General features: G+C 41.7%; 2 pseudogenes; both read right to left on the bottom strand.

Moving 5' to 3' along the window:
* Positions 1-1,864: 1,864 nt before the first annotated feature.
* On the bottom strand, positions 1,865-2,044 carry LOC123576326 (annotated as a pseudogene).
* Positions 2,045-5,510: 3,466 nt separating this feature from the next.
* LOC123576269 lies at positions 5,511-5,605 on the bottom strand (annotated as a pseudogene).
* Between the last annotated feature and the right edge of the window lie 20,308 nt (positions 5,606-25,913).

The following is a 25,913-nucleotide window of genomic DNA, read 5'->3' as shown; positions in this document are numbered from 1 at the left end:
GAGCTAGACCTCGGAAGCGTTTTGCTGAGTGAAAGCAGTCAGACACAAAGACTAAAATTCTATTTATAATTCTATTATAGATTCTATTTATAATTCTATTTCTAGAAAATTTCTAGAAAAGGCAAAACTGTGGAGGAAGTAGATCAGTGGTTGCCCCGGGGCTGCGGGTGGGAGCAGGGGGTGACTGCCAACAGGCAAAGGAAGACTTTCGGACGGATGGAAGTGTTGGAAAACTGGATTCAAAAAGAAATAAAACTTAAAAAAAACAAAAAACAGGAGCTCCTGGGTGGCTCAGTTGGCTAAGCACCCGCCTTCGGCTTGCATCGTGGTCTCACGGTTCCTGGGTTCGAGCCCCACATCAGGCTCCTCGCTGACAATGCGGAGCCTGCTTAGGATTCTTTCTCTTCCCCTCTCCCTACCCCTCCCCTGCTCGCTTGCTCACTCTCTCACTCTCAAAATAAATAAATAAACTTAAAAAAAAAAAAAAACCTAAAAAAAAAAAAAAGAAAAGTGAATTCACTCATAATGTGTGTGTAAATGTAGAGATTCACTAAAACACATCTACTGTATCCTTGCAATGGGTGAGTTTATGGTATATAAATTTTTTTTTTTAAGCAACCTCTTTGCCCAACATGGGACTTGAACTCATAGTCCCAAGACCAAGATCCCATGCTTGGGGCATCTGGGTTGGGGCTCAGTTGGTTAAGCAGCCGACTGCGACTCACGTCATGATCTCCCAGTTCGTGGGTTTGAGTCCTGCGTCGGGCTCTGTACTGACAGCTCAGAGCCTGGATCCTGCTGGGGATTCTGCGTCTCCCTCTTTGCCCCTCCCCCGCTGGTGCTCTGTCTCTCAAAAATGAATAAACATTGGGGCGCCTGGGTGGCGCAGTCGGTTAAGCGTCCGACTTCAGCCAGGTCACGATCTCGCGGTCCGTGAGTTCGAGCCCCGCGTCAGGCTCTGGGCTGATGGCTCGGAGCCTGGAGCCTGTTTCCGATTCTGTGTCTCCCTCTCTCTCTGCCCCTCCCCCGTTCATGCTCTGTCTCTCTCTGTCCCAAAAATAAATAAACGTTGAAAAAAAAATTAAAAAAAAAATGAATAAACATTAAAAAAAATATATAAAGAGTCATATGCTGTACCAACTGAGCCAGCCAGATGCCCCAAAGCCACCCCAAGTTTGTTTGTTTTTTTTTTTAGAGTTTTATGTCGTTTTCTTTTTTCTTTTTTTTTTAAATCTTATTTTTTAAATTTACATCCAAATTAGCGTATAGTGAGGGCAACAATGATTTCAGGAGGAGATTCCTTAGTGCCCCTTACCCATTTAGCCCCTCCCCCCTCCCACAACCCCTCCAGTAATCCTCAGTTTGTTCTCGCTGTTTATGAGTCTCTTCTGTTTTGTCCCCCTCCCTGTTTTTATATTATTTTTGTTTCCCTTCCCTTATGTTCATCTGTTTTGTCTCTTAAAGTCCTCATATGAGTGAAGTCATATGATATTTGTCTTTCTCTGACTGACTAGTTTCACTTAGCATGATACCCTCCGGTTCCATCCACATAGTTGCAAATGGCAAGATTTCATTCTTTTTGATTGCCGAGTAATACTCCACTGTATATATATACCACGTCTTCTTTATCCGTTCATCCATTGATGGACCTTTGGGCTCTTTCCATACTTTGGCTATTGTCGATAGTGCTGCTATAAACATGGGGGTGCATGTGTCCCTTCGAAACAGCACACTTGTATCCCTTGGATAAATGCCTAGTGGTGCAGTTGCTGGGTCATAGGATAGTTCTATTTTTAGTTTTTTGAGGAACCTCCATACGGTTTTCCAGAGTGGCTGCACCAGCTTGCATTCCCAGCCATCCCAAGTTTGAAGCTCCGGACAGGGGGGCACTGTACCTGGAGGAGTGGGCAGAGCAATCTCCTATTCTATCTACCTGTTCCTAAAATCCATTTAATGCATTGTCCTTGGATAGAGGACGTATCAGATATGAAACAGATAAGAACAGATTCTCCACTTGATCTTAGCCAAAAGGCTGAAAATAAAGCTAAAGCTGTTTTTTTTTTTAAAAAAAGAAACGAAAAGAAATGGTTCTTTCAGGACCAGCCCAAGACTGCTTTATACAACCAGCTTGCCTTGCCTATAATTTCATGGTAGCCATCATACGTTCGCATGGGGGAGACTCTCTCCCGAGGAGGGCACTTTGACGTGTAAATCTAGATGATGTTATATCAAATCGGGCTTGGTGACATTTCAAAAATTAGAATTGACAATTTCTATATAAACATGCTTGTTATTATATTAGCCAACCAATGCCATGTTCAAGAGTGTCAATACATTAAATTGAGAGAGGCAAAGAAACCACTTCCCTCATCTGGGGAGATGTGACATGACTCGGAGAACGGGAGAGTTTGGGGGAGCTTTTCTTGAACCAGGCAGCTGTTTAGGGCAGCTCCTGGGGCAGGAGGAGAGGTATTTAGGGTGTAGACTTGAATGCCTCCACTGACAACTGCGGTATGCTGGCTCCACACATCTCCATCACCACAGAAATGTAGGGAAATTATATTAGGAAAATTCATCTTGCTTAAAGGCATGGGAATGAATGGAAAATTCTGGGGCCAACTTGACTAATGTTTCTGTCCACAGCAAGTGGTGCTCAAACTTGGGTGTGCATTAAAATCTCCTGACTTGTTATGAAGGCAGATTCCCAGGCCAGGCCCATTCAAGACCAAATTGAATGTCTGGGAACAATGGCCAGAGTCTGAATCTCGCAGGAGCCTCCGAGGTGATTTCTGCTGCTGATCCTCAAGACACAGATGAAGGAACACTGAATAAAGAAGAGAGAAAGGAGGGAAAGGGAAGGAAAGCAAGTAAGAAAGAAATAGAAAAAAGGAAAGAAAGGAGGGAGGGAGGGAGGGAGGGAGGGAGGGAGGAAGGAAGGAAGGAAAGAGAAAGCAAGAAAGCAAGCAAACAAGAAAGAGTAAGGAGTAAGTAGGACCCAACGAAAGTGATGAAGATGCCTAGCCAGGCCTTGCGTTAAGCACCTCAGCTGAGTTTAGTCTTTGGTTCTTTCCAAACCTCTTGGTCTCATATCCACATCTCATAGTGTGCCTTCCTCTTTACCTGCCTCTTAGCCTTGCTCTCAGGTAGAGGAGTCCCCCTGTGACGGTCGGAGGGCATAGTTTGAAAGGGTTTTCTCTTGCAACTTCCCGGCCCCCACCCACCATGGGACGTGACCGAGCTAGAGGTAGACGAAACCTTCACTCACTGGCTTGTAGGGTGGTTCTCACTCTGGGATCACTGTTGAGAGGGAGAGAGGCACAGTGGTGGTTGAATTTGACAACCCAGCCCAAGACAGAACCTCTTCGCTCGCGAGGACACCTGTCCACTTTTGCATAAGGAGGGAGGAATGCCTTCCTGTCTGTGAGACCCTGCACACGGTGATCCACTGTTGATTCCTTAGCTCCAGAGACGCTTCTGCTCCCGGTTTTCCTCGGCAACAACCCAGTCCGTGAGCAATGGCCCTTGGTTTTATCTGGGAGATTCACCTCCCCACCAGACCATGGGGAAACTTTGGCAGCCATGTTTGTGACACGTGACACTCCCCCCATCAGTCACTGCCAACTGGACCCAGGGTGGACACTTAACCCACATTGGCCCAATCGGAGCCGGTTTTCCTGGAAACTTGCAATTATTACTAAGATATTCCCATCCCAGTTTTGTTTGGTTTCTCATACAGAGAAAGAGAGAAAATTCGGGGGCTTTCACACAGCTGTTCTTCCAGTCAAGAGGAATGAAATATAGGTGAGAGAGGAGAGTTGTCTGATGCAGAGGGTCCCTCTGGCGTGCCTCCACCCCAGTTCTCAGTTCAGCCCCTGCTGATTTCCTGTACTTCCCTTCCATCAGACTCTCCAGTATCATCGAAATAAAAGAGTTTCACTGGGGCACCTGAGTGGCTCACGAGGTCGAGCGTCCGACTTCGGCTCAGGTCATGATCTCAAGATTCGTGAGTTCAGTCCCCACATTGGGTTCACTACTCTCAGCACAGAGCCTACTTCAGATCCACTATCCCCCCTCTCTGCCCCTCCCCTTATAGGGCACTCTCTCTCAAAAATGAATAAGACATTTAGAAAGGAAGAAAAGAGACTCTTATGGTTGTTTACTCCAGCTCTGACCTGCAGAGTCCTCACTAATCCAGGTAAGATCACATTTCCCTTTGCCTATCTCTGTCCTGCTTTAACTCTCGAATCCCTTCCTTCCAGAGACAGGAAGGCAGACCACAATGTCTTCCTTACGGTACAAAATGAGAGCTTTCAAAAACCCAGTTTGGTTTGAATTACTATCTATAATGTAATATGTCGCCTGTATTTGAAATTATACAATCATTATTAATTTTTAGGTGCAAAATGGAACTATAGATTTATTTTATTAAAAAAAAATACTTGGGGCGCCTGACTGGCTCAGTTGGTGGTGCACGTAATTCTTGATCTCAGGGTTGTGGGTTTGAGTCTCACATTGGGTGTAGAGATCATTTAAAAATAAAGTCTTAAAAAAGAAAAGAAAAGAAGAAGGAAACAAGAATCTCTGTCGGGGCGCCTGGCTGGCTCGTCAGAAGAACACACACTCTTGATCTCAGGGTGGTGAATCAGAGCCTCTACACTGGGCGTAGAGATTACTTACTTACTTAATTAATTAAATAAAAAAGAATCTGAATCCTTGTCATTTAGAGTTACATATTGAAATATTTACGCCTGAAATGATACGATGTCAGGATTGGCTTCTAAACAATACTGGAAGGCAGGAAGTGGGTGAGGGCATAGATGAAACAAGGTTGACCTTGAGCTGATAACTGTTGAATCTAGGTGACTTGGGTTCATTGTGCTAGTCTGTCTACTTTTGCATATATTTCAATTTTTCCATAATAAGAAACTCTAAAAATAAGGATAGAAATTTTTTCAGGGGAATACCTCTGAAAGAACACGAAACTATCGACACTCAAAAGTAAGAAGACACTTCTTAAATTAGCGATCTTAAAAGTAAGCCCCCAAAGGCAGTCACCTCTCACGGGAATGGGTCTTGTGCAGCATGTACCTAGCGTGTGAATAAAAACATGCCGGCTGCGGATGACCCCCCTTGCTTTGAATGAAAATAACATCTCAGAGCTTGTGTTCAACTCCTCTCTGATGCAATCCAAAATAAAATATGCTAAGATCTATAGCTGTCTTTCAAATTTAAACAAACCACATTTAACTATACACTTAGTAGTGTTTTTTGTTTTGTTTTTAAATGTTTATTTATTTTGAGAGAGAGAGAGAGAGAGAGTGTGTGTGTGTGTGTGTGTGTGTGTGTGTGACTATGGGGGAGGAAGGAGAGAGAGAGAGAATCCCAAGCAGCCTCTGTGCTGTCATCACAGAGCCCGACACAGGGCTCGAACTCACGAGCCGTGAGATCATGACCTGAGCCAAAATCAAGAGTCAGAGGATCACCTGATGGAGCCCCCCAGGCGCCCCTGTACTAAGTAGCTTTTTGTGTGTCCCCCTGTGCAGAGGCCATGCTAATCTTGCCTGTATTGTTCCAATTTTAGTATTTGTGCTGCCACAGCAAGCACAATATACTTAGTAGCTTTTATTTTATTAAAAATTATTTGGTGAATTTAAGGGTGAGAAACATTGCTGTAAGTAGAACGTTTTCCAAATAGGTTGAAAGCATGCGTGTCAGAAAATAAAGCATCTTGAGAGTTCTCCAACGTCTCCAAAAAGCTCACTGTATCTGTGCATACCTTCTTATTTAGAGGAGCGAGTAGGAGGGAGGAGGAGGGAGGGTGCCTGTTGAGTATTCCAGAGTGTCTGATGATTCTTTATATATTCATTATGGTTCAGAGTGGGTTTTGTGGGGGGGTTGGATCCGAGGAGGAATATTTAGTTTTCCTTTTGAGTGTGGCTGTCCATTTCACCTCCAGGCCTATCCGTTTTCAAGGTGGCCAAAGTATTGTCTGTCAGAGGACCCAAGGAGACCATCCGCTCCCTGCCTGACCGATTGCTGTCCTGATTTCACGGTTACTCTCACACCGTGGACACATTTGAGGGCCCACCTCCGAGACCAGGAGTCTTCAGTTTCCTTTTTTAGTGTCTGAACGTCCATTCCTTTCACAGCACAACTTCTCAGATTGAGGGAGGGGTTTCCTTTGATTGGACTTTGCAACACTGCCCTCCTGACTGGTCTTTCCACAGTAGGCTTTTGCTCTCGTAGGACACATGTGTACTCAAAACAACGTATTTTACCAAGTTCGGGCTCCTCTGCTTCCAAAGACTAAAGACCCGCTCTCTATCTCATGGAAACAGGAGGTCATAGTAAGGACATTTTTTTCATCAAAATGCGTCAAGACTAAAAAAAAAAAAAAAAAAAACGAACAAAAACTATTTCTCCCTTCAAGAACCTAATGACCCCCTTAGTTACATCTCAGGTGTTTGTGAATTAAATGGCACTAAAACGTTAGAATTACAAGGACAGCATTTAAAAATCTTTTCGCTACGAAATATTTACGCCATGAGAAAATAAAGCAAATATTATAGCCGAGTCAATAAACCAATTAATAGTTGACATCACTTTTCCATGGAGCTGTATTCCTTTATAGACAAGGTTGTATTAATAAGAAGTAAAACCTAGATCAGGCCCTCCATCACTTCTCATCCCCAACCCAAGGTAAATGTCAGTTAAGTTGCAGATTTCAGACCTTAAAATAATGTTTTAAGGAAATTCAAATATTCAAAATATTTAAGTATGTTAAATATTTAACTGTATTTAAATTTTTATCTAGCTATTCAACAAAGGAGTTTAAATATTGTGAAGAAAAACAGAAAGGCTTGGGGTGCCTGGGTGGCTCAGTCGGTTAAGTGTCAGACTCTTGGTTTTGGCTCAGGTCATGACCTCACAGTTTCATGGGTTCGAGCCCCCCGTTGGGCTCCACACTGAGAGCATGGAGACTGCTTGGGATTCTTCTCTCTCTCCCTCTCTCTCTATCCCTTCCCCACTCGTGCTGTTTCTCTCTCAAAATAAATAAATAAATTTTTAAAAAAAGGAAAGAAAAATAGAAATGCTTTTCAAACCATAATTTCTTCTATGGGTTGTATTTCTATAGATGTAACTGGCTGTGAAACAAAGTCTAATACAGTTATACATAATATAATTGTTTGAGACTAACACGTAAAAGGTAAAATTGCTCAAGGTCAGACGTAAGAAACATTTTGTGGCACCTGTTTTAGCATGTTCAGACAATAACTTCAGATATTAAATCAATGGCTTTGAATATTTTGGCCTAGGACTCTCAGAAAGAAATACTTTTTAAATTTTTTTAAATTTTATTTATTTTGAGAGAGAGAGAGAGAGAAAGCAAGCAGGGGAGAGGCAGAGAGAAGGAGAGAGAGAGAATCCCAAGCAGGCTCTGTGCTATCAGTGCAGAGCCAGATGTGGGGCTCGAACTCACAAACCATGAGATCATGACTTGAGCAAAATCCAGACCAGATGCTGAACTGACTGAGCCGCCCAGGTGCCCCTTGACTTTCTTAATAACTTTCTTGGGAGCACAAAAGTTTTTAATTTTGATGAAGTCCAATCTCTCTGTTTTTTCTTTTGTTGTTTGTGCTTGTGGTGTCATATCTAAGAATTCATTGCCAAATCCAAGGTCATGAAGATTTTCTTACTCCTATGTTTTCTTCTAGATGTTTCATACTTTAGCTTCTACATTCAGGTCTTTGATCCATTTTGAGCTAATTTTGGTATCTAGCGTAAGGCAGGGCTCTAACTTCGTTCTTTTCTATGTGGCTGTCTAGAGTCCCAGCACCATTTGTTGAAAAGACCACTCTTTCCTCAGCAAATTGTCTTTGCCCTCTTATGCCAACTGACCACACATGTATGGGTCTATTTCTTTTTTTTGTTTTGTTTTTTATTTTGTTTTAACTGTATAATTTTTTTTTTTTTTGCTTTAGTATTGTAAAGCCTTAACATTAGAAACATACCAAACCAAAAACAAGCAAAAATATTCCCGAGTAGAGTAGTTTAGGACACACGTTTATAAACATGTATAATTGTATGGGTTTCTTTCTTTTTTTTTTTTTTATTATTTTTTTTTTAATGTTTATTTACTTTTTGAGACAGAGAGAGACAGAGCATGAACGGGGGAGGGTCAGAGAGAGAGAGGGAGACACAGAATCCGAAACAGGCTCCAGGCTCTGAGCTGTCAGCACAGAGCCCGACGCGGGGCTCGAGCTCACGAACCGTGATATCATGACCTGAGGTGAAATCGGACACTTAACTGACTGAGCCACCCAGGCGCCCCTGTATGGGTTTATTTCTAAGCCCACTATAGACTGCTCCATCTAGCAATAGCAGAATTCACATTTTTCTCAAGCTCACATGGAACATTCACTAAGATAGGCCATGTTCTAGGCCATAAAACAGACCTCAACCAATTTAAAAGAATAGAAATCATACAAAGCGTCCTCTCAGGCCACAGTGGAATTAAACTAGAAATCAACGAAAGAAAGATAACTGGAAAATCCTAAACTATCTGGGAATTACACAACACATTTCTTTTTATTTTTTTTTTAATGTTTATTTTTTAGAGAGAGAGAGAGAGAGAGAGGGAGGGAGGGGCAGAGGGAGAGAGGGAGACACAGCAAACAACACATTTCTAAATAACACATGGGTTAAAGAAGAAATTCTCAAGAGAAATTTTAGAATATTTTAAACTGAATAAAAATGAAAATACAACTTATCATGGGGCTCCTGGGTGCTGGTCATGATCTCTCGGTTCATGGGTTTAAGCCCCGCGTCAGGCTCTGTGCTAACAGCTCAGAGCCGGGAGCCTGCTTCAGATTCTGTCTCTGTCTCTCTCTGCCCCTTCCCCACTCACGAACTGGCTGTCTGTCTTTCTCTAATACAAACATTGGAAAAAAAAAAATGAACACAACTGATCAAACTCTAGCCAAGCCAACCAAGAAAAAAAGACACAAGTTACTAGTGTTAGAAATGAAAGAGGGAGACTTAACACTTTCCGGTTCCACACGTAAGAAGTTTGGCAAGCCACCACTCCATCCTAATAAGTGAAAAGCCGAACAGACTAAAAAATTAACAACTCTTCTCGGATCCATAAGAGAGGGGATGACACAAGGCAAATTGTGGCAACAAGATTGGAGAGACAGGGATGCCTGGATGGCTCAGTCGGTTAAGTGGCCCACTTTGGGTTTCAGCTCAGATCATGACCTCACAGTTCATGGGATCAAGCCCCACATCCGGCTCCGTGCTGCCAGTGTGGAGCCTGCTTGGGATCCTCTCTCTCCCTCTTTCTCTGGCCCTCCCCTGCACTCTCTCTCAAAATAAATAAACATTTAAAAAATAATAATAAGGTGTGCTTGGCTGGCTCAGTCGGTTAAGCGTCTGACTTCAGCTCAGGTCATGATCTCGTGGTCTTGGGATCAAGTCCCCTGTCGGGCTCTGTACTGACAGCACGGAGCCTGCTTGGGATTCTCTATCTCCTCTCTCTGCCCCTCCCCTGCTCGTACATGGGCTTGTGCTCTCTCTCTCTCTCTCTCTCTCAAAAATAAATAAACATTAAAAAAAAATTTTTAAAGACCTCATAGTCCAGCACTGTGTATTGTGTGATACCTGACAGCATTTAGTTTATATATATTTTAAAGTTTTCTAGCCATTTCTGAGTGGGAAGAGTGGGAAGGCTAGACTGGTACCGCTTACTACAACGTGGCAACATGCAGAAGTTTCACAAGTTTTGATACATGCTGTTTTTAAAATCATGATTTAGCCCCCATGACTTAGGGGCGCCTGGGTGGCTCCGTCGGTTAAGTGTATGCCTCTTGGTTTTGGCTCAGGTTGCGCAGGTCAGAACACATTCTCTATATAATTCTTACCCTTTGAAATTTGTTGAGATTTGCTTTATGGCTCAGCATATATCGCTGTTGGTAAAGACATCATGAATACTTCAGAAGGTGGGTATTTTTGTACTTAACAGCCATATATGCAGGGATCTATATAAGCTAATTGCATCAGTTTAATAGCATTGTTCAAATCTTCTGTATTGTTATTGATTTTTATTTATGTCACACATTGTGTTTTCCAAAGATAGCTGCAAAAATATCTTCCATCCGACAAGACATTCTAAAATGTGACCAGTCTAGTCTTCCCATCAGATTAGGTCTTATCCTTCCTTTTGAATCTGGTCGATCTGGGGTGGCTTTGACCAATTGAGTATTTTTACCATGTGACTTCCAGTGGTGGGTCCTAAATGGCAACTCCATTTCTGTCTTATTTGCTGGCATACTTATTTTTTTTTTTTTTAATTTTTTTTTTTTTTCAACGTTTATTTATTTTTGGGACAGAGAGAGACAGAGCATGAACGGGGGAGGGGCAGAGAGAGAGGGAGACACAGAATCGGAAACAGGCTCCAGGCTCTGAGCCATCAGCCCAGAGCCCGACGCGGGGCTCGAACTCCCGGACCGCGAGATCGTGACCTGGCTGAAGTCGGACGCTTAACCGACTGCGCCACCCAGGCGCCCCATATACTTATTTTTTTTAAGTTTACTTATTTATTTTGAGAAAGAGAAAGAGAGAGGGACAGAGAGAGAGAGGGAGAGAGAGAATCTCAAGCAGGCTCCGTGCTGTCAGCCCAGAGCCCAGTGCGGAGCTCAATCCCACAGACCGTGAGATCATGACTTGAGCTGAAATCAAGAGTCGGACGCTTAACCGATTGAGCCACCCAGGCGCCCCTCTGATTTTTTTTTTTTTTTTTTTTTTTTACTATCTCCATGGTTTTGCTTTTTCCAGAGTGTCATATATTTGGAAACATGCCATAAATAGCCTTTTAAGATTGGCTTTTTTTTTTTTTTTCACTTACTAATATGCACTTGGGGTTCCTCCACGTCTTTTCATGCCTAATAGCTCATTGATGTTAACACTGAATAATATGCCATTGTCGGAATGGACCACGCTTCATCCACTTGCCTGCTGAAGGACATCTTGTTTGCTTCCAAATTTTGGCAAATATGAATAAAGCTGCTGCAGACATCTGTGTATGGGTTTTTGTGTGTACGTGTTTTCAATTTGTTTGGGTAAATACCAAAGAACACATTGCTGGATCTTGTGGTAAGAGTATGTTCAGTTCTCCAAGAAACTGCCAAACTGTCTTCCAAAGTGGCTGTACCACTTTGCATTCCCACCAGCAGTGAATGAGAGTTTCTGCTGCTCCACATCCTTACCAACGTTTGGTGATGTCGGTGTTCTGGGTTTTCACCATTCTGATGAGTATGTAGCAATATCTCATTGTTGTTTAATTTCCTTTTCTTTGGTGACACAGAATGTTCTTGATGCATTTTTATGTTTTCACCCAGTCTAAGAATCTTCTCTTTTAAAAAATTTTAAATTCTGGTAAAATACACATAACATAAAATTTTCAATCTTAGGGGTGCCTGGGTGGCTCAGTCAGTTGAGCGTCCAACTCTTGATTTCACTCTAGGTTATGAGCTCACCGTTCATGAGACTGAACCCCACTTCTGGCTCTTCACTGACAGTGTGGAGCCTGCTTGGGATTCTTTCTCTCCCTCTCTCTGTTCCTCCCTGGTTCATAAGTGCATGCTTTCTCTCTCAAAATAAATACATAAATTAAAAATAAATTTTTTATCATCTTAACCATTTTTAAGTATACAGTATACTTAAGTATACTTAACATTTAGAAATGTTAAGTACATTTGCACTGTTGTATATCCAATCTCCAGAACTTTTTCATCTTGCAAAGCTGAAACTCTTTATCTATGAAACCACTCCCCGTTTCCCCTCCCAGCAGCCCCTGGCAACCACCATTCTGTTTTTGTTTCTATAAATTTGACTACTCTAGAAACATCATATAAGTAGGATCATACAACATTACTTTAAGTTTATTTATTTATTCTTTGAGAGAGGGAAAGGGGCAGAGAGAGAGGGAAAGAGAGGATCCTAAGCAGACTCCACACAGCTGGTGCAGAGCCCCACATGGGGCTTGAACTCATGAACCATGAGATCATGACCTGAAACAAAACCAAAAGTCAGACTCTTCACCTTAACCGACTGAGCCACCCACGTGCCCCCAACATTTTTTTACGATTAGGTCGTCTCACTTAGCATAATATCCTCGAGGTTCATCCATGTCATAGCATGTGTCAGAATGTATTTTCTTCTTCATTCTGTATGTATATACTATTGTCTTCCGTTGTATGTATATGCTGTATTTTGTTTGTCCATTCATCTATCAGTGAACAATTGGGTTACTTCCATTTTTGGCTATTGTGAATATGCTCCTATGAACATGGGTGTGCAAATATCTCTTCGAGACTGCTTTCAACTCTTTGGGATATATACCCAGAAGTGGAATTGCTGGTTCATATGGTCATTCTATTTTTAGGTTTGTAAGGAACTGTCATACTGTTCTCCATAGTTGTAGCATCATTTTACATTCCCAATACCAATGCCCAAGTGTTTCAATTTTCCACATCTTCACCATAATATTGTGATTTATAACAACAAATATATATTTGAGGAAAGATACACATACACACACACACACACACACACACGTGTGTGTGTGTGTATGTGTATCTTCACCCCCTTTTCTGGAATTAACTAAGGACCTTCTTTATTGCTCAGTAAAGGTGTCTTTTATATGTTCATGAGGTGACTTTTGGATTCCACCTAAGAATGAGGGCTGGTTGCCAAGTAGAGCCAACCTTGTCATTAGAGAGGGTTGGAACTTCCAGTCCCACTCACTCCCTTCATTTTCAGGAAGGGGAGAGGGCCTAGACATTGACTCAGTTGATCACCAATGGTCAATGATTTAATCGATCATGCCTGTGTAATAAGTCTCCATAAATATCCAAGTGGAGTGAGTTGGGAGAGCTTCTGAGTTGGTGAACACATGGAGATTTGGGGAAATTGGTTTTCACAGAGAGAGCATGAAATCTCTGAGCCCTTTCCGGGCATGTTGCCTTATGCATCTCGTTCATCTGGCTACTCCCATGTTACAATCTTTTGTAATATGCCAACGATCTAGTAAGTACAATGTTTTTCTGAGTTCTGTGAGCCAATCTAGGAATTAATGGAACCCAAGGCGGGGGTTGTTGGAACCTCCCATCTCTGGTCAAAAGAACTGAAGCACAGGTGACAGCCTGGTCTTGTGGCTGGCATCTGAAGGAGGGGATGCTAGTTTGTGAGACACAACCCTTAACTTGTGGGATCTGATGCTATCTCCAGGTAGATACTGTCAGAATTGAGTTCATTGCTTGGTGGTTGTACAGGAACCCCTCCCTGCCTGCCCCACATTGGAATTGAATGCAGCACATTTTACTTGCCAATACTTGTTATTTTCTGTTTTTTTGATAGTAGCCAACCTAATGAGTGTGGACACTTGCTTTTTATTTTTTTTTTAATTTTTTTTTAACGTTTATTTATTTTTGGGACAGAGAGAGACAGAGCATGAATGGGGGAGGGGCAGAGAGAGAAGGAGACACAGAATCGGAAGCAGGCTCCAGGCTCTGAGCCATCAGCCCAGAGCCTGACGCGGGGCTCGAACTCATGGACTGCGAGATCGTGACCTGAGCTGAAGTCGGACGCTTAACCGACTGAGCCACCCAGGCGCCCCAACACTTGCTTTTTAATAATGAGTTTAGCTCATTCACATTTACTATAGTTACTGAGTCCTTGTGTCTTATTTTACGGTTTTTTTTTTTTTAACGTTATTTATTTTTGAGACAGAGAGAGACAGAGCGAGAACAGGGGAGGAGCAGAGAGAGAGGGAGACACAGAATCCGAAACAGGCTCCAGGCTCCGAGCTGTCAGCACAGAGCCCGATGCGGGGCTCGAACTCACGGACTGTGAGATCATGACCTGAGCCGAAGTCAGAGGCTTAACCGACCAAGCCACCCAGGCGCCCCCTTACGTTTTTTTATTTACATTACTTTCTTTGCTCTTTAACTTTTCTATTTTTATTGGGTTCTTGAATTTTCTTTAAGTCTTCTACTTCTCCCATAGTTTGGAAAAATATGCATTCTATTCCTTTTCTTCTATTGACAGCCCTTAATTTTTTAATCATTATTAAAAACTCATATTTACTGAATACTTACTGATGTGGAGAACAAAGGCAAAAGAAAAATAAATAAATAAAATCTCCTTACAACTTACAGCCCACTGACAAGTCCTTGAGACAGGCAGAGCGACCTTCCTTTAGGAGCTCAACTCCCTCAATGTTAATACTTGAGCTTAACATTAGCCTGACGTCCAGGATCCTGTAAGTCTCCTTTAACATATAAAAATTCTTCTGGAAACTTCCTTTCTCTCTAGCCCCCAAGATTTACGTTAGTAATCATCTTCCAAGCATATGGCCCACTGATCTACATCTGAAGGGTCTCAGGACTAAGGTTTTGTTAGACAGTGGTAAAACGACCTTTTCCTAATAGCTGCCAGTCCCTCAAGGTCCTGGAAACCTTGCTTCCAAATTCCGCTATCCCTAACGCCCTCCCAACTTGAAATTAAATAATCAGTCACTCCTCACAACCCCAGTGCAGCTCTTTCCGCCCCCGGGTCCTGTCCCTGTCCCTTAATCAAACCACCCTTTTTGCAGTGAAGATGCCTCAAGAATTCTTTCTCGACTGTTCGCTCTGAACCCCAACATTTTCACATAACTACTATATTCTAGTCCCTGCACAGATCTTTTGTATTGATTATCTCATTTAATCCTTACAACACCTGTATGAGGTTGGTTTTTTTTAATAAAATGTTTATTTTAGAGTAATTTTGGATCTACAGAAAAATGGCAAAGACAGTACAGAGAGTTCCTGTATACTCAACACGGCATGTCTGTCAAAATTAACGATCCCATATTGAGACATTTTGTTAAATGGAGTTTGTACTTTATTCATACTTCTTCAGCTTTTGTCAAATGTTCTTTTAATTTTTTTTTCTTCTTTTTTTTTTTCAACGTTTATTTTTATATTTTTGGGACAGAGAGAGACAGAGCATGAACGGGGGAGGGGCAGAGAGAGAGGGAGACACAGAATCGGAAACAGGCTCCAGGCTCTGAGCCATCAGCCCAGAGCCCGACGCGGGGCTCGAACTCCCGGACCGCAAGATCGTGACCTGGCTGAAGTCGGACGCTTAACCGACTGCGCCACCCAGGCGCCCCTTGTCAAATGTTCTTTATCCGCTCCTCAGTTGTCCTCTTGGCTGTGACTTGACTCCTTTTCAGTCTCTCCTTGTTTTTGATGACCTTGACAATTGTAGGAGATGGCCCTCAATTTTAATGAAAGCTTTTAATAATGCTTTTCTACCAGCGCTTAGAATGAGCCAGTGTAACTTTTGGGGGGAAACAAGACAAGATCTTAAGCAATTCATGTTTTGTAGCAATAATCTGAAATTTTAGTTCCAGTTTATCACTTAAGTTCTTTTCCCATTACTCTGTTTTGTCTTCTTAAAACCCTTTCTTAAATCTCTTAACCTTAAGATTTAAGTATACATTTTACTGCTTTATTTTTCTCACCACTTTTACACATTTTGAATTGTATTCCCTTTCTTGGATTCCTTGCTTTTTCCCCAAAGGAAATTTTTTCAGGAAGGATGAATGGGTGATAAACTTTCTGAGTCCTGTACGTCCAAGCTTTTTTAATCTGTAATTTGGAGATAATATTACCTCCCCCAAAGAGTTGTTGAAAATGAAGTGAGGTGAGAGTTTTAAGCTTTTCCTAGAGTGCCTGGCACCTTAGAAGCCATCAATAAATGTTAGCCGTTGTTACTCTTGCAATGAGCCTGCATTACTTTGTAATTATTAAGAGAAACACACACAGGCGTAAACAAATGAGAAAGAATAAGGGAGAGGAAAGTAAAAACCAAGAGATTTGATAGAACAGTAGAACCGGTTAATGCAGCACCTGCTCTCGACTTAACACGTCTGGAAAAGGTCTGCCCATTTTTGCTGAACGTTTTAACCTGGGTTATGTTGTCACCCATGGTCCAGAAAGCCACGTGGGTGTTGAAAGCCACACAGCCCATCTGTCTCCTCAGAGGTCACTAGAGTTTATCAGCTGTTGTGTACCCTTAGCATGAGTCAGGAGGGTTCTGGGGAAATGTCTTTCTAGTTACAAGGACTGACAATTTAGTTCAAAGATTAATGAAACAAAATAACACTTGAGAAGCATATGTCATGTCAAATACAGAATGTGTCTCCTCCAGGGAGGAAAAAAACATCAGGGTGTTCTTTAGACAGGCCAAAATTTCTTCAATTGATTCTTTGTTATTCATGAGCAAGGAGAGAGAACAAATTGTTATGCCCGACACCAGATTTCAGGACTGGAATTTTGTAGTGTGATTCATGTGGCTATATTTAATATTTGCAGAGTCACAGGGTGACTCCTGTCGGAGCCCAGGGAAGCCTTCACCCAAGGGATCCCTTCCCTACCAGAGCTCGGCTTAGAGACCCTTAAAGGATGATCTTCCTATGGCATAGAAGTTCGTTGCACCCTTAAATGGTGGTCCCGTGATTGCATAAAGACCAATGCTGGCAAAATACATCCAGGCGTTCGTATTAACTTCAGAATGTGTCGCCCTTATAAAGATAAGGTGTTTACTGCTCTTGACCTCGTTGAAGGTCTGTGACCAGTTTGGAATTTTTAATACCAGAGCCTCTGGTAGTTTCACGCGCTAGGAGGGTAGAATCCTGGAACCCGAGATACACAAAAAAGGGGGAAAGGAAAGTGGTATTTCTTCAAATGTGTACGTTTGTCAGAATTAGGGTAGGGTATTGGGTTTAAATCTTCTTGTAATACACTTGTAAATGTTGATGTGTATAATATTTAAATAACAAAAGACATGGCTTCATCAATTTGTGTTTCAAAAGCTGTCACAGGAAAGAGATAAAGGATAATGTGGCTAATAAAGGAAAAGCTGGTGAGGGATTTAAGAGAACTGAACGCTTCTGATGGCTTCACAACTCCTGCTGGAAGCCTGGGAGATAAGGGGAAACACGAAATAAAAGAGCTGGGTGGGCTCAAAGGAAATAAGAATGGCTTTTCCCCTGTACGCCCCCCCAAAATAGAAGCTAAGAGGAAAAAGAAAACTGCTCCAAATCATGATAGGGGAGCATTTAAGAATTCTAATAACGTTATGCGAATGTGTGGCGATATTAGCATTGTTGGGGAATATAAAAGCATCGAGACCCTTCTTCCTTCTCCCGTTTCCATTCTTCACGGTTACCTCAAACTCTACGAGTTTATTTCTACCCCAAAACCCCAAAGGGGTGCCTAGTGTAAAACGGGACGGGCAAACCCCGGCTTCTCTCACTTCCCTTATTGTTCTGTTGTGAGAAGATTTGCTTTCTTGGTAGTTATTTAAAAACTGTTATGGAAATTTTCAAACAGATAATGAAGACTCATAGCACAAACTCCCCAGACTCATCCATCAGCTTCAATGCTCATTAGCTTTTGGCTCATCTATTTCTACCTATAACCCCACCCGGTTCCCCAACTCAAATTATTTTGAAGCGATCACCAGACATCATTATGATTTCAGTTATCAGTTCAGTTAGAAGAATTATCCTAAAAGACACAAACTTTCCAAAATGAACATGAAGAAAATGAGTAGAGCATCTTAAAATGAGAATAATTTTTTTTTTTAACGTTTATTGATTTTTTGAGAGACAGAGAGAGACAGAGCAGGAGCAGGACAGGGAGGCACAACCCGAAGCAGGCTCTGAGCTGTCAGCACAGAGCCCGATGCGGGGTTCCAACTCACGAACCATGAGATCATGACCTGAGTCAAAGTCAGATGCTCAACCGACTAAGCCACCCAGGCGCCCCTTATAATTTTTTAAACAAGCTGTTTGAATCAGGTTCCAAAAAAAGTCCATTCGTTGTGATTGATTAATGTATCTCTTAAGACTTTTTTTATGTTTATTTATTTTTGAGAAAGAGAGAGAGAAAGAGAGAGCTAGCACATGAGCAGGGGACAGACAGGCAGAGAGAAAGGGAGACAGAGGATCCAGGCTTTGTGCTGACAGTAGACAGACCAATGCGGGCTCAAACTCAAGAACCACAAGATCATGACTTGAGCCAAAGGCAGATGCCCCGATGTATCTCCTAAGACTTTTAAATCCTGGGGCGCTGCCTCCATATGTCTCTCTCTCCTCAATCCTCACCCCCTGGTAAGTCTGACCTAGAATCAGAGACCACCTGGTTGGCTCAGCATTTTATCCCCTGTTTGAAAAAGCACTATACATCTGAGTTCCTTCCTCTTCTATTTTCTCCAGGCTTTCATGGCTCTCAGGATCTAGGAAAAATTTTAGAGTCTAGGAGTAAGTGAGAAATCTGTTTTAAAGACCCCTTCCAACATTATCAAAGGCATTTACTTTTCCTCGCTCCTCACTAAAGCCTGTGTTGATCACTGCTATAAGAGATGGGAAAGACACTCTAGTGGAAAGGTCTGTGTACATTTAAAGTAGTGTTGTGGTGGGGCGCCTGGGTGGCGCAGTCGGTTGAGTGTCTGACTTCAGCCAGGTCACGATCTCGCGGTCCGTGAGTTCGAGCCCCGCGTCAGGCTCTGGGCTGATGGCTCAGAGCCTGGAGCCTGCTTCCGATTCTGTGTCTCCCTCTCTCTCTGCCCCTCCCCCGTTCATGCTCTGTCTCTCTCTGTCCCAAAAATAAATAAACGTTGAAAAAATAAAATAAAATAAAGTAGTGTTGTGGGTAAAGTTCTCATCCCGGAGTGTTTTAGACGGGGAGAACTTTGCACGGGGAAGCACAAGCAAAACGGAATCATGGGCAATTTGTGGTATTACCTTCAGGGTATCCATAAGTTAAACCAGATCATTATGCACAGACTTGGAAAACGCTGGGACAAGAAGCCATGGCTGTAAGCCAAGAAAGAAAAAAACCAGGTATTTCCTTAATACCCATTTCAAAAAGAGGAAAAGCAATTAGAAAGCAGCCCATTAAAGGGAAACACCAAGCCAGTAGGTCTCCAACCAGCTATCGAATGTGCCCATAGTACAAATGATGCAACAAATATGTTCTCTCGCTTCTGCCCAAGTCTCAGGAACCGGCTCATTGAGTTTTTGAGCAGTAAAGAATTTGAGAGATGACTCAGTATACTCTCCCCACCCCACCCCCATCCTTTGCACAGATGAGAAATGGCAGCCCAGAGGGGCTGTGAGGTTTGCCCAAAGTTGAAGCACCAATGAACTGCAGAGTGGTAGCACACGGGCCAGCTGACGCCTCTTCCGGGGGCCTGTCCACTCTTCTGCCTTCCTTCTGTCGGGTTTTGAGAGAGAATTTACAAAGTGTTTGCAGCAATTTGAAGGAAAGACCACCAGCCACAAAGGTAACCCGGTGTCACCAACAGTCTTGGAACCTGGAGGTTCCCCTGTAGGGGAGGAAGGACTTTCCTCTACCCTCCTAGGCTGTGTAGCTGGGTGTATGAAGTAGACAGACAACAGGCACATTCACGGCAGAAAAGGTCGGCAGATGTATTCACTTTTAATATAAGGCACACAGGGGCGTCGAAGGGAAAAAAGAGAATACTGAAAGGTGGGTGAGACTTGAAAGCTTATGTATGTCTTAATAGGGGAATGAGGGGGGTGTAGCCAACTTAGGGGATGGCAGATGACTTTAGGGAAGCAGAAGGGGCCCTCAGAAGACTAGATGGGATGCATGACAGTTTCTTCTAGTCTCATGTCTCCAGTGATGAGAGTCTGTCTTCCCTGCTGAGGACACTCCTGGGAGGGGATAGATGACCAAGTTCCTTTTGGAGTTGTCTCCAAGCAGATAAGGGCAATCAGAGAGGGTCTGTCCTGTATTTGCTTTTTTCCAGAGCCTTCAGCTCAAAACAGTTGGTGTTCCAAAGGGGCACATTTTGGGGGAGTGTGTCCTGAGGTCCTTTGCCATTAAATCATTAAATTTATTAAGTGTTTGTTGAGGACTTCACAAGAATATTTTGAGGCTTCTTTTGCTTTTAACATTACACTTGTTTCTTAGACTATTTGTCTGTCTCGCGATTTATCATCACATAGATCACCCTGGAAGCGGGGTTTTCTTCTGCCCCCTTAGCAGTGGTATTTACACCACTGACCCTGATCTGCTCTTCTCCGTGCCCTTCCCCCACCTATTTGTCTCCCGATCACAGCCAAGGATCGACTTGTTGGGTGGAGAGTGCGTCTGAGTTGAGTTCCAGGAAGGTAAAAAGGGCCATCCACCAGGTGTGGGGTGGCTACCCGCCCTTGACCTCTCTTTCTGCTCACTTCAGAATCATGCTTTGAAAGGTACCTTTCATTATCAACTTGTTCTGCCCCCTTCTTTTTATAGATAAGAACACTGGAGCCTAGAGAGGCCAAGGGCTTCCTCAAGGTCACCCAAGGTGTCAATGGCAGATCTGGGCACAGAACCCCACGTCCCTACAGTGCTGCCTTTGGATCTGGCTTTATCACACAGGAGAATCAAATCCATTCAGCTACCGAGGGATTTGTGCAGAAACAACTTCCGTTTGTGATTGAGATAACTAACACGTGAATTTTCAGTCACAGAATTTCTTGGGAAGATGAGGGGGAAAAAATCCCCACTGGGAACAAATTTCAAATGAAAAGCTGTGAAAATGTATGCCTCTCTGAGAAAAGGTGTTTAACCTGCTTCCCGGAGTGACTTGTGTCAGAGATCACTCAGTGAGCACAGGCTGACCCAATTAACACAGGGAAGGCAGCAAACTCCAGCCCAAGGTGACCGAGAGAGAGAGAGAGAGAAACAGAGTCGTCTTTTCAATAAATGTAAACAAATACCATCTCCGTTTTTTCCGTTTGATTTTGTTTTCTACAGTAATATAATAGTGCCTGGGAACAGTTCCATAGGAAGCTGAATCCGGTCATGAGGAAACCTCCAGCATGTGACCCATCCTACCAAACAACTAGAGTCCCGTCCAAAAAGTCAGTGTCATGAAAAACAAGAAAGACCTGGGCACTGGGGACTATTCCATAATTTAAAAGTCCAAAGAGATGAAACAACCAAAGGCAAACTGTGAAACTTGATTAAATCCTGATGGAAAAAAAAAAAAAAAAAAAAATATATATATATATATATATGTGTGTGTGTGTGTGTGTGTGTGTATATGTATATATACATATACACACACACACATACATATATATATATACACACATATACATATATATATATATATATATATATATATATATAAACAGGATTTGGGAGACTATGGAGAATACTTAACTGTAGACTGTACATCAATCCACATAGGGGATCACAAGGGATTAGTGTTCATTTCCTTGGATGTGATGATGATATTCTGAGCGTGGAGGAGAATGTCCTTGTTCTCAGGAGACACCAGCTGGGGTATTTATGAAGGAAGTATTGTGATGTTGTCAACTCACTTCAAGTGGTTCAGAAAAAAATAAAAGAAAATAAGGGAGAGATAAAGGTCACGTGGAATCCAGGTTAAGAGTATCTGGGTGTTCCTTGTACTCTTGAACTTTTACATACACTTGACATTTTTCAAAATAAAAGAGAAAACGGTTTAAGGCAAAAAGTCTCATTACAAAAAATGCGGTCTTCCCTTTGCCTCCACTTCCTGTTTCCCACGATACCTGCTTTCAACGCATTTAGCTGCCAGTTCTGTGTTTACCTCCCAATTTAAAAATAAACCCAGATACTGCTATTTCTTGGGTCCTACAATTTTAGATCTAATAACTCTCTGGTGCAGTAGGAGACGATGCTAGCTCTCTTGCGTTCAGTTCCATGTTCAATATTCTCACTATTATTACTACATGATATAGGACCATATACTGACTAATGAGTATACAACAATTACAGTTCCTGTATTGTAAAAACTGCCTATTTTATTGGACTTAATTGCTTGATTTCTTCAGTTGCTTTGCTTTTTAGGAGCCATTAAGTGTTTTCTCACCTAAAAATAACAGCTCTGTAAAATCCCACTCAATGCCATCTTTCCCCAGATAATCTGTATCAGTCGCACTTTCTTTGTGAGGACGCCTGGTGTGGAGTTCTCTGACCACCTGTGTGGGTCCGTACGGCATGCCCCCAGGCCTACTGCACAATTATTAACTGGGACTTTGCTTCATCACCGAGCTGGGAATCCCCAGTGTGTCTCTTCTGCATTAGATCCCCAGATTCTTGGATCGCGTGTTTTCTTTCGCCTCCTTATCTCATAGCTGTCTGTGTTTTGTTGAGGACTTGAATTCCATTCCAATTCCTGACTTTTTGTAGGTGACCTTCTTTTTCTGTCTAAAAATTCTTGGGATATTTTCTTCTATCTGATGTCCTGACATTGCACCATGGTGTTCTCTGATGTTGGTCTCTTTCCATTCATCGTGCCGGACACTCGGTGGAAGTTTTCATTTGGAGACTCGTGTTCTTTGGTTCTGGGGAAATTCATTGAACTATGTATTCAATAATTTCCTTTTTTCCCCCACTTTCTCTGGTCTATCTTTCTGGGACTCCTGTTAGCGAGATATTCAACATCCACAATGAGCTTCTAATTTTGTTACCTTTTTCTCCTGTGGGACATAGTGTTTTTGTTCTACTTTCAGAGAGATACTTTAGACTTAATCTTTCAGCTCTTTTACTGTTCTTTTCTTTTTGCTATTAGATATATTTATATCTATCATATTTGCAGTTTTCAAAGACTCATTTATATTCTCCAATCTGTTCCATTTTAAGCATCCTATTCTTGTTTCATGGATACAATGTTTCTCTTATTTTGCTGACATATTTAAATTTTTTATGAAGATTTATTTTGCACATAATAAAGTACACAAACCATTAAAGTACAGCTCAGTGAATTTATATGTAAATATGTGTATTATAGGGGTGCCAGGGTGGCTCAATCTGTTAAGTGTCCGACTTGTGGTTTCAGCTCAGGTCACGATCTCACAGTTCGTGAGTTCGAGCCCTGCTCAGGCTCCCCACTAACAGTACAGAGCCTGCTTGGGATTCTCTCTTCTTCTTTCTCTGACCCTCCTCTGTGCTTGTTCTCTCTCTCTCTCAAAATAAATAAACTTTTAAAAATCTTTAAAAAATACATATTTTATATACATTATATGCTATTACATAAATATGCCATAGTATTTATATATAATGTAAATGTATATAAATATTAAAGCGTATATCATATGATACATAGTATATGATATATTCATATGTTTATAATTAATTGTAACATTTATATAATTATGTGTATTAAATTCTAAATGCTAATAGTAGGATAAGGTATGTATAGCATATATAACATACATTCACTTATAATTTAAATGTATCCTCATAACTACCACCCAGATCAAAATAGAGAACATTTCCAGCATACCATCAGCCTTCCTTGTGCGCTTCTCCCCACAGAAATAACCACTCTTATCATCTCCATCATAACATCCCATTTCTCTCCTCTATTATCTTTTTTTTTTTTTCCTTTAGGTAGGCTTCATGCTAAAGCATGGAGCCCAACTCTGGGCTTGAATTCATGACTCTGAGATCAAGACCCGAGCTGAGATCAAGAGTTGGGTGCTTAGTGAACTGAGCTACCCAGGAGCCCCTCCTCTATTATCTTTTAAACTAAATATTCTTATATAATTTTTAGCGAGAGATCTCGTCATTCGCCCTTGACTTTATACAATTGGGTCTGAATTCGTACTTTTACCATTTACTAAATGCAGGAGCCTCATGACACCATAACTCTTGTACTCCTTTCCTGCTCCTTGTGCTAATGTGGTCATGTATTATCCTCCTATGGATGGCAGAGAACACCTAAGACGGGATTGTTACTGGTTTATACAATCAACAGTCCTTTATATTTTCTCTTATTTAGCCTTTTCAGTGCTTCTGGCGGTTCTAGTTTCCTTTGAGTGATCATCTCTGTTCAATTTCAAGAAGTTCCTATGGCATTTTATTGAATCCAGAACTTCTGGCAATAAAGTCTCCCCATTTTTGTTTGAAAATGACTTTATGTGCTTTCATTTCTGAAGAATATTTTCACTAGGTATAGAAGTCTGCTGTCAGTGTTTCTTTCTCCTTTTAGCAGTCTGAAGATGTGGCTCCATTATTTTATGGATTCCATAGTTTCATTGACAAATCAGCTGTCAGTCTAATTGTAGGTTCGTAAAGATATGTTTTTTACTCTAAATGGTGTTTTCTCTTTGTTTTTGGTTTTAGTAATCTGGACATAATGTGACTGAATACTAATTTCTTTTTATTTATTCTGCTTGCAGTTTTCCAAGCTTCTTGAACCTATAGATTAATGTTTTCGTGCTCCCACGTTATCTCTTCAGCCATGGCTTCTGCCCTATTCTATGTCTCCTTTCCATCTGAGACTCCAGTTGGACATTTGTGAGACCTTTTGCTGTGTCCCACAGATGTTTTATGCCAAGTCTGTTGCTTTTTTTCTCCCTGAGCTTCAGTTTGGATTTTTTTTTTTCTACTGATCTCACTTTTATTTTATTATTTCTATCACCCATTACGCCAGTCTTTTGTTAAATTCTTCCCATAAGTTCTTAATTTCGGTAATTTTGTTTTCAGTCCCAAAATGTCCATGTTTCTTCTTACAGATTTCCATCTACAAATGAATTCTGCATTGAAAGTCTCCATGTTTCACCCATTTTACCCATCTTTTCCTCCATTTACTTTTACACGGTGTTCATGGTTAACGTCCTTGTCTGTTAATGACGATACTTGTAATATTTCTTGGTCTGCATCGGTTGTTTATTTATGTGTTTATTGGTTATTAATTATATGGTCTTGTCTCTTTGAAAATTTATTTTTTTACTGTATGTCAGACATTATATATAAAAGGATTGTAGAGTCTCCAGGACTTCATCTTTCCTATGTGAAATATATAGGGTGAAGAGCTAATCACCTCAATCCAGTTGGGAACTGAGATGGATTGGGGTTGGGTTGCAGTTTCAGTAAGACTCAGTTCACCTCTGGTCATACCTTTATCTTGGTGGTCTGAAACCTGACTTAAAGTATTTTATTTGCCTCTCTCAAATGAAAGTATTAAATTAAACAATGTCGTTTTATATGTTGGGGCCTCTTAGTTGGCACCCAATGAATGCCACCCTCCCCTACTTGACTTGTAAAGAGTTTGAAGAAAAACAATGAGGACCAAACTATTATCTTATTAATAATGGAGGCCACATTAGCAAACAAAGCTTTCGGCTTATTCCACAAGTTAGCTTGTCAATATTAACTCTCAGATTGGGCAGTCTTTCTTACCTAGTCCCAGGGAGTCCTTCATGGGATCAAGCCTCCCTCTATGGGGGTACTGTGTAGGCATGAGAACACAGCAGGGGACGTTTTGTCCTTGTAAGCAACTTCCTCTCAAGAAGAAATAGGGCAGAGCTGAGCCAAGCACGCTACCTCATCCTCTAAATAATGGTTCCACCTCTCTAGTGTTAGAGGAAAAGCTCTCACTATGGAAAACAGAAGTGGGGAAAAGGTATGCTCCCTTCTAGCAGTATTACCCAGACTGTGTTCTCTCTGGGGGGCCACAGCACTGAGGCATAACTACCATCCTTGCTTAAGTCATAGTTCCTTTCCTGCATTTACTCCCTATTTAAGAGTTCTAGAATGCCTAGAACATTGTCATCCAAAGGTTATCTTATGGCAGGCCCCCATACATTATCTTAGAGCGAGGGTGGGTAAACTACAACCTGCAGGCCAAATGCCAAATTGAATTCTAGAAGGTTGTGTTTTGTAAATAAAGTGTTTTGTATGTATGTTTGCTTAACACAACCATATCCTCTTGCCTATGCATCTTCTGTTTTCACACTCCAATGGCAGAGTTGAGTTTCTGGGACTGAGCCTGGATGGCTCCCAAAGCCA

This window comes from Leopardus geoffroyi, chromosome C2, assembly GCF_018350155.1.
Source record: "Leopardus geoffroyi isolate Oge1 chromosome C2, O.geoffroyi_Oge1_pat1.0, whole genome shotgun sequence".
Taxonomy (NCBI): Eukaryota; Metazoa; Chordata; class Mammalia; order Carnivora; family Felidae; genus Leopardus; species Leopardus geoffroyi.
This window is presented reverse-complemented; position numbering and strand designations above follow the sequence as displayed.